At 39.1% G+C, this 7500-nt stretch overlaps 1 protein-coding gene across 4 annotated transcripts in view; it reads left to right on the plus strand.

Annotated features, from left to right (window-relative positions):
* Positions 1 to 7500, plus strand: part of LOC122257095 (ras-GEF domain-containing family member 1B) — a gene marked incomplete in the record, with an annotated part of 106392 nt that overhangs the window by 47082 nt on the left and 51810 nt on the right.

Raw genomic sequence — 7500 nt, forward strand, 5'->3', positions numbered from 1 at the left:
GTTTATATATATTTATATATGTTTAATATATATTTATTTATTTACTTATGTTTATATTTATTTAAATAGGTACAGTTCTGAGCAGATGAAAGGGAGACACTGAGTCAGCCCTGCTACATAAGTTTTCAGTTGTTTCTGGTAGGCCTATCATAAAATACTGAACGTAGGGGGAGTTACTAGTAATTGTATGTAATCATTGTTCACTTTTCATTGTAGAGGGGGGGGGGGGTACAGGTATGGTTCTGAGCAGATGTACGCGAGACGCTGAGTCAGCCCTGGCATACAAGTGCTAGGTTATGTCTGGTAGGCCTACCATAAAATAGTGAACGACGCAAATATTGTTAAAGACTGGCAGAGCAATGGGGGTAGGAGTAATTGTATGCAGTCATTAGTGCATTAGACATTAGGATATCCTCCCATGAACCGAGATACTAGCAGTGCATCTGTCTTCAAGAGTAGCACATGAGGGGCATTCTTCATAAGATGCTCCTTATGTTTACACATCCGCATGGGAATATTGGCGAGAAGAATTTTGTGATGGATTCCTAGGAAAGCATGTTGATAAAGATACTACATAGTGAATTGTTTATAACTATGGATAGTTTTATGTGGTAGCCTGAAATACAGACAGTTGCTACAAAAGTTTGTCATGGGGGATGAGAGTGTTATCTCAACAGTGTGCTTTGCAGTGTACCACCTTTCTGCAGTACTCCTGCGGATCGTGATATTGCATCCAAGGCATAACAAACCTGCTCATGAATGTAGTGGTCCTAGACGATACCTTACGCCTTGACATTAGTGACTGGACAGTGATTCATATGTGGCAGGGAGGCAGGGATTCACCATCAGGTGGTTGCAGGTCGGACCGGAGCATATTGCAAAATAGAATTTGGATGGATGAAAAAACATTCGTCCCCCCCCCCCCACTTCAAGCTCTAATGCTGGTGGTGCAACAATACTCGGTAAACACATTCCAATGTGCAATCATCATGATGAGCATTATTCATGATTACGCTATATGGAAGAATTTATATTGAAGATGAGAATATGTAAAGTAATTCCAACTAAATTCTTGAAGAATTAAATAGTAAATATCTATGAGTAGGCGAGGAGGGGCCATTGCATAGTTAACAAATGGGGCTAGGTAAGCTTCTATCAACTAACATAAAGGAACCATTCAGCGTCAGAGTGTATTTTGATAATTTGAACAGAGTTTCAAACTATCTAGAATCACTGTATCCCTTTTGGTCATGTTGACTTTTAACACGACTGCTGCCCCGTTCATCAAGGTCGGTCTCTGACTGGTAACAGCATCAGTTGTAATGGGTTACTCTACTTGGTTTGCTAGAACACCTTACAAATAACTGGATGGAGCAGGGAAACTAGCGTTCAGCGATCATGTATCACATTTCGCTTGTTTACTCGGCAGATCTGAGACCTTTTGCCTGCCTACTCGGCAGACTCGGTAAGGCAGTTCAAGTGGCTGTAATATACCTCCCCATTGTTGAAATTTACGGTAATTCGAAAACAAAGGAAATAGCAAAAATGATTAACATTCAATAGTTTGACATCACACAGGGATATCCGAAGAGAAGCATGCGTCACATTTGTTGTTTTGTTGATGTCTTATTTTATCGTTTAATAAATAAAGCATAACTCCTATTTACTTTCTTACATTCTGTCACTACCTTCAAACCCTAAGATAGTCCTTTTATTAAACATGAAAATTTACTCGGCAGCCCGATACCTACCCCCCCCCCCAGAAAAAAAAAAATAGCCCCTGGGTGCGACAACGACACAGCAGTGCCAGTCAGATGATGACGGTGGTAGTGATCGAGGTTGAACCGGTCTTGCTTCATGGATTTGCGTGAGGTTAGCCTGTCTTGACCTCCGCTTGCAAAATAGCTATAAGGTCGTGGAGAGATATGTGCCTCCGCCAGGAGAGGCCGTGTGAATTGCGATGCGTAGCTTGGATTTGCGCCGACACCTTGAAACAGGCATACTGTAGTTTCACTTTACTGATCTTATATTAGTTCGAGTTGCTGCCCTGGCAAAGCAAGAGGGCTGATTGCAATGCATTTCAAAGTGCACAAAGTAAGAGCTAGTGTACCAAGTATGGGAGTCTTTCAAGCCTGACTTTTGCGACGTTACATCACAAAAATGCCTTCCCGACTCAGCTATTATCAAAAGGGAAGCTGTATGAACTTCATACTTGAAGAATGTCATTGAGACATAGTGTTTTATCAAATACCCTTATATTGCTTAGCCTGTGCTGATTATTTCCAAGAAAGCATTTTATATGCCTCTTTGACATATGCATTGTATTTACTATTTTGTCCATTATACATTTGACTGATGAATTTCCCCGTAGGTGAATTAAACGAAAGAGTGCATATCACAAAAGGAGAATAAATTTGATCAGTTTTATCCACAAACGTCACGAATTTGGCAATTATAGCTTATACAATGAATGAAGTACCAAATCATGAAGCAACAAGGTTATTTTATCACACAGACATGTTATACAAGTGGAATAACCAATAATAAACTGCCATTTTTCTTCCCTTTTGATAAATGAGACAGTTGACCTGTTATATGCACGTGCACATTCAGAGATTCATTAATTGTCATTAAACTTATTGTGTCAGCCATAAGCGACCCACCATGTCTTTATCAATCCTGAGACAGCATTTCCTGCTCAACTGTATGGAACTCCGGGAATCCATCTTGTGTGCCCGATTCGTAGCTTTACCAACTCTATCTCTGCTTGTTGCTCTCCCAATTGCCAAGGTCATGACTAATCTCTTGTAACTTATTATTGGCTTTATACCTCTAATGCTCCCTTCTTTTTTTTAAGGACAGCTGATATTTGGGTTCAGGCAAGTTTATAGGAGAGGGAAATGAACATATTTGTTTTGCTCACTTTGAATTGTTTACATTTTGCCCTGCAAACTTCTTCCTCACTTGTGCAGTGTGAAGGCATCATCAGTGGAAAATATAGTCACAGTTAACCCTTTAATTAAGATCTCAAACAGGTCTCATTTTCAAAAGAGAACTGTAATGTAATGTTGGTATAGAAATATACAATTTTTTGTCTAACCACCATACAAGTTGGAAAAAAACAATAGCAGACAGGATGATGCAGACAGATGTCATGTCATTATGAAAGATTGAAATATCGATCCTGTTGCTAGAAAGCGGAATGGGGATAGGGTTAGCGAGGAGCGATTACGGTGGGGATAGAAACTGAATTTTGTTATGTGAGAAAGGGTCTAAGATGAATCTGATTTAGGAGTGTAAAGATTTGTGTATGTATAATACTCATTCTTGACAATTGTAAAAGGCAGAAAAAACGGATTCCTCTCCAAAGATGTCTTACTAATCAAACAGATGTTATAGCTATACGAATTGTTAAGATAATGTTCTTTATTCTGTTTTCTAGAGATTCTACTTGCATTACCTAATTATGAGTTGAAATAAATTATTACTTTTACATGTCCAGACCCATAATTCCTTATTGTAGACCATCACTCGCCATAACTTGCCCATATATATTACATAGTTGCTCGTAATCAATATAGGTCAGAATTATAGACCTTACCACCAGTTAAAATAGGAGAATGATTGCTCCTCGGTCCGCCTTAGAAGTCCTAGGAATATTTTCATGTCACTTCTGGGCTGCACAGGACACGATAAGATTGGGTAGAGTCACACGTGATTTTACATGATATATTTAATTCAGGGATTAGCTGCAATAGTAGAATTGAAATTTCGGTCTGTTATTAAATTCAGAACATGTCGTGTGGATAAACGTATTTGGACAGCAAACGAATGAAAACGCATTGGGATTTTCTTCTTGTAAATCCGCCTATACCAAACATTCCCAATTGATACACGCATCCTTTACCAACGTGTGGAGGCCACTGTGAAACCCAAACCTTGCTGTGCCAGTCTCAGGCCTGAATGCAATGATGTGTGTATTTTTTATATGTATATACGTGTGTGTGTAAAAGGTCACTAATCAGTTTCAGAACAGCCAGGTTGACAATGCAGGACACATCAGCCGGGCAAGACATAGAGGGAGGCGTTAGAGAACGGGGGGTCGCAACAGGGTCGCTGGGCCAATTGGCAATAATCGTCAAAAAGGTCCTTTTCTGCATAGGCCCTGTGCCAGCATCATGGGCCCTCGTTCCTCAAGTCAGGGCGAAGGCAAGGGTTTATGGTACCAGCGAACCTGCCAGGTTACACTAACGCGCGGCGTAATTCCCTCGAATAAAGCACCAAAGCATAAAAACTCCAAACACATTGCTCTCTCTCTCTCCCTCCCTCCCTCTCCCTCTCTCCCTCCCTCCCTCCCTCCCCCTCTCCCTTTCTCTCTCTCGCTCTCTCTTTCTTTCTCCCCCCCCCCTCTCTCTCTCTCTCTCTCTCTCTCTCTCTCTCTCTCTCTCTCTCTCTCTCTCTCTCTCTCTCTATATATATATATATATATATATATATATATATATATGTGTGTGTGTGTGTGTGCGCGCGCGCACGCACATATACACATATACACACACACACACAATCATATATATATATATATATATATATATATATATATATATATATATAGAGAGAGAGAGAGAGAGAGAGAGAGAGAGAGAGAGAGAGAGAGAGAGAGAAAGAGAGAGATTGATATCATTATTTATGTATGTAAACACATGTTTCATATATATATGTATATATATATATATTATGTATATATAAATATATATATGTGTGTGTGTGTGTGTGTGTGTGTGTGATTATTTATATGTATGATCTAGTACCATGACGACATGGAAGGTCGAAGGCGTGCAAGCCGGTGGAGAAGGTCGGTATCGTCATTGTCTTTACGCACAGACACATATTTGTGTATATATGTGTATGTATATGTATATATTTATGTGTATATAGATAAATATTTACATACATAAATGTGTGTTCACACGCGTGCGTTTGAATGTGTGTATGTATAAACACACATACGAGTGTTCAAGGGAGAGAGACAAAGAAAATATGAGGGATAGCATATTTGTATATGTATTATTTTTCTTTGAATGTGTTTGTATGTATGCATATGTAAATCGAACTGTAGCTTTTTCTTTTGTGTCGTCATATTTATTATTCCGGTTGGCATTGATATTTCCTGTGATACGCATTTAAAGCACACTGTACATTCTGCAGAATTCTGCTGGTTAATTTTAATGTGGCATGGAGTATCAAGTCTCATGGTTGTTAGTCTGGTCACGAATAGACTCATGCTCTCTAGGCATGGTGTTAAATGTCTGCACACATTGTGCAGGATGCAGGGAACCTGTTCTCCCCAGACATCTTCAGTCTCTGACATCTGCGGCAATGGTGAGCCTGTGTACGAAGGTCCTGCATGTCTAGTTACATTAATGAAGTATTTTCATAGAAGAGCTTACTTTGTTATATAGCAATAAAAATAGAAAACACTGTAAGACAGGAAGGAAGGATATCTATGAAATTAGCTGTCGTCAAACCTCAAAGCTTGTCAGTCATGATATAGTGTCCTTGTTTTAACTTCATATCATTCTGTTGTAGATTAGGCTCTACTGGTAATTGCTAAGTTTTCTCTGAAAGGGTTGAAATTACTACATAAAGGTTGAAGTAATATAAATGGTTGACTACTTGTGGCTTATGTAAAGGCCAGGGCTGGCATCCACGAAAGGTTATAGAATTTCCTTTAACAAGTCTTTGACTCCCAGTTTGTCCCACAATTTGTGTATGAGCTTGGTCTAGAACTGTTCTTAGCAATTTCGTCTAGGACTCGCGCTGTGCCACATGAAAATAACATAGCTAAAGCTAGCATTTACATCGCAATGCATCTGGTTTACTTGGCAGTAAAAAATATAGAAATAAGATAGGAAGAACTGCCTTTTCGGTGTGCGGGTTTCGATTACGGCCGCTGTTTACGTACATAAATGGTGTTGGTGAAGCTTTCGCGTCGTCTGATTGTTGACGTTTCAACGCGCCCAGTCTGACATTTTAACATGGCTATAAGGTCACATGGAAACATTGTCATTTAGAGGAGTCAATACAACCTGAATTTATTAATTTTCCGTCAATATAGTCACTTCCGTGTTTGTTTAAGACGAAAGTTAGTGTACCTACTGATAAATGGCATCATCATCGTCAACGTTGATTTTAAAAAGGCAAACGGGAACTTTTCCATCTTCTGTATACTCTTTGTTACTGAAAAGGTGGACGGCACCGTTAGTATTGAATATTGCAGTGAAACTGGGGGAAACAGCTCATTTAACATTTAATGATTGTGTTGTATATTCAGATTCGGTGGTTATTATCCACCACTAGCCTTCATATTTGTAGGATTTTGGTTAGGGAAGTCCGTAGGCCTGCAGACCTGTCTTAAATTTCGGGCGAGTCATTAACAAAAACTGGCTTTTAATGACATTTTCCTGAGGAGTCAGAGCCAAAATTTTAATCAAAAGACTTTTTTTCTGTCACAAACAAATCTTCCAGTCTATGCCCTTTCATAAGTACTGACCAAGGCCATCCAATTTATGCTGTCATTGGTAAAGGTAAAGTGATCTCGAGTATGTTTTGAAGGGTAGAATCGATTTTCCATGCTAGAAAGAAGTGTCTTACTTAGGTGGAAGTCTGTATGTATGTTAGTTGATATTTGACACAAAACAAAGCCAACCAGTCTACTGAAACCTTTGTCTTGAGTACAGCCAGTGGTAATGGGGGAGTAGGGAATGCTTATCAGATTGCCCACAAATTCATAATTATACAGATGAATGCCTTAATGTAGAACTTCATTTGACATAGGACCTACAGCACTGCAACCTCATGCAGAATGTTGAATTTAGCCCCTTCATTATGAATATCTATTTGAGATGAGATTATTGAGTGGGAAGACCGTATAAAGATGCCATTCATGTCAACACCTGGGGTGGTATTCTCAAAAACATATAATTTTCTTTATCATGAACTGTCCTAAAAAAGTATTTGACTCCAAAACTGTCTCACAATTTGTATATGGCTTGGTCTAGGACTCCTGAGCGATTTTGCCAAGGTTTCATGTTGTGCCACATTTTCTCTATTTCCTAATGTTCATTTATATTATGATACACCCTGTGATGATGGTTCATTGTTAAAATATGCAATTGATAAGGCAATGCTTATGAGGTATAATTTCTATGTCATTTTTAATATATTTTGTATCAATATGGCACATTCCACGTCTGTTGCCATTGCAATTTGTTAATATAAGGTTATGGAATTACAGATAGGAAGGCTTGTCATTTCGTTTTCGAGATTCTATTATGGCTGCTGTTTTGGTTCATAGATGGCGCTAGTGAGGCTTTTGCGTCGTCGTCTGCTTGTTTGCATTTCAATGTTCCCAGAGGCCAGATACTTAAAAGAACTTACGATATCGTAAGCCCGCGCAGCCAAGCCACGCATGTCTTAAGTCGAACTGCGAGCTACAGC

The sequence above is a fragment of the Penaeus japonicus genome, unplaced genomic scaffold, assembly GCF_977035675.1.
Source record: "Penaeus japonicus unplaced genomic scaffold, GWHDUDI00000001_assembly GWHDUDI00000006, whole genome shotgun sequence".
Classification (NCBI taxonomy): Eukaryota; Metazoa; Arthropoda; class Malacostraca; order Decapoda; family Penaeidae; genus Penaeus; species Penaeus japonicus.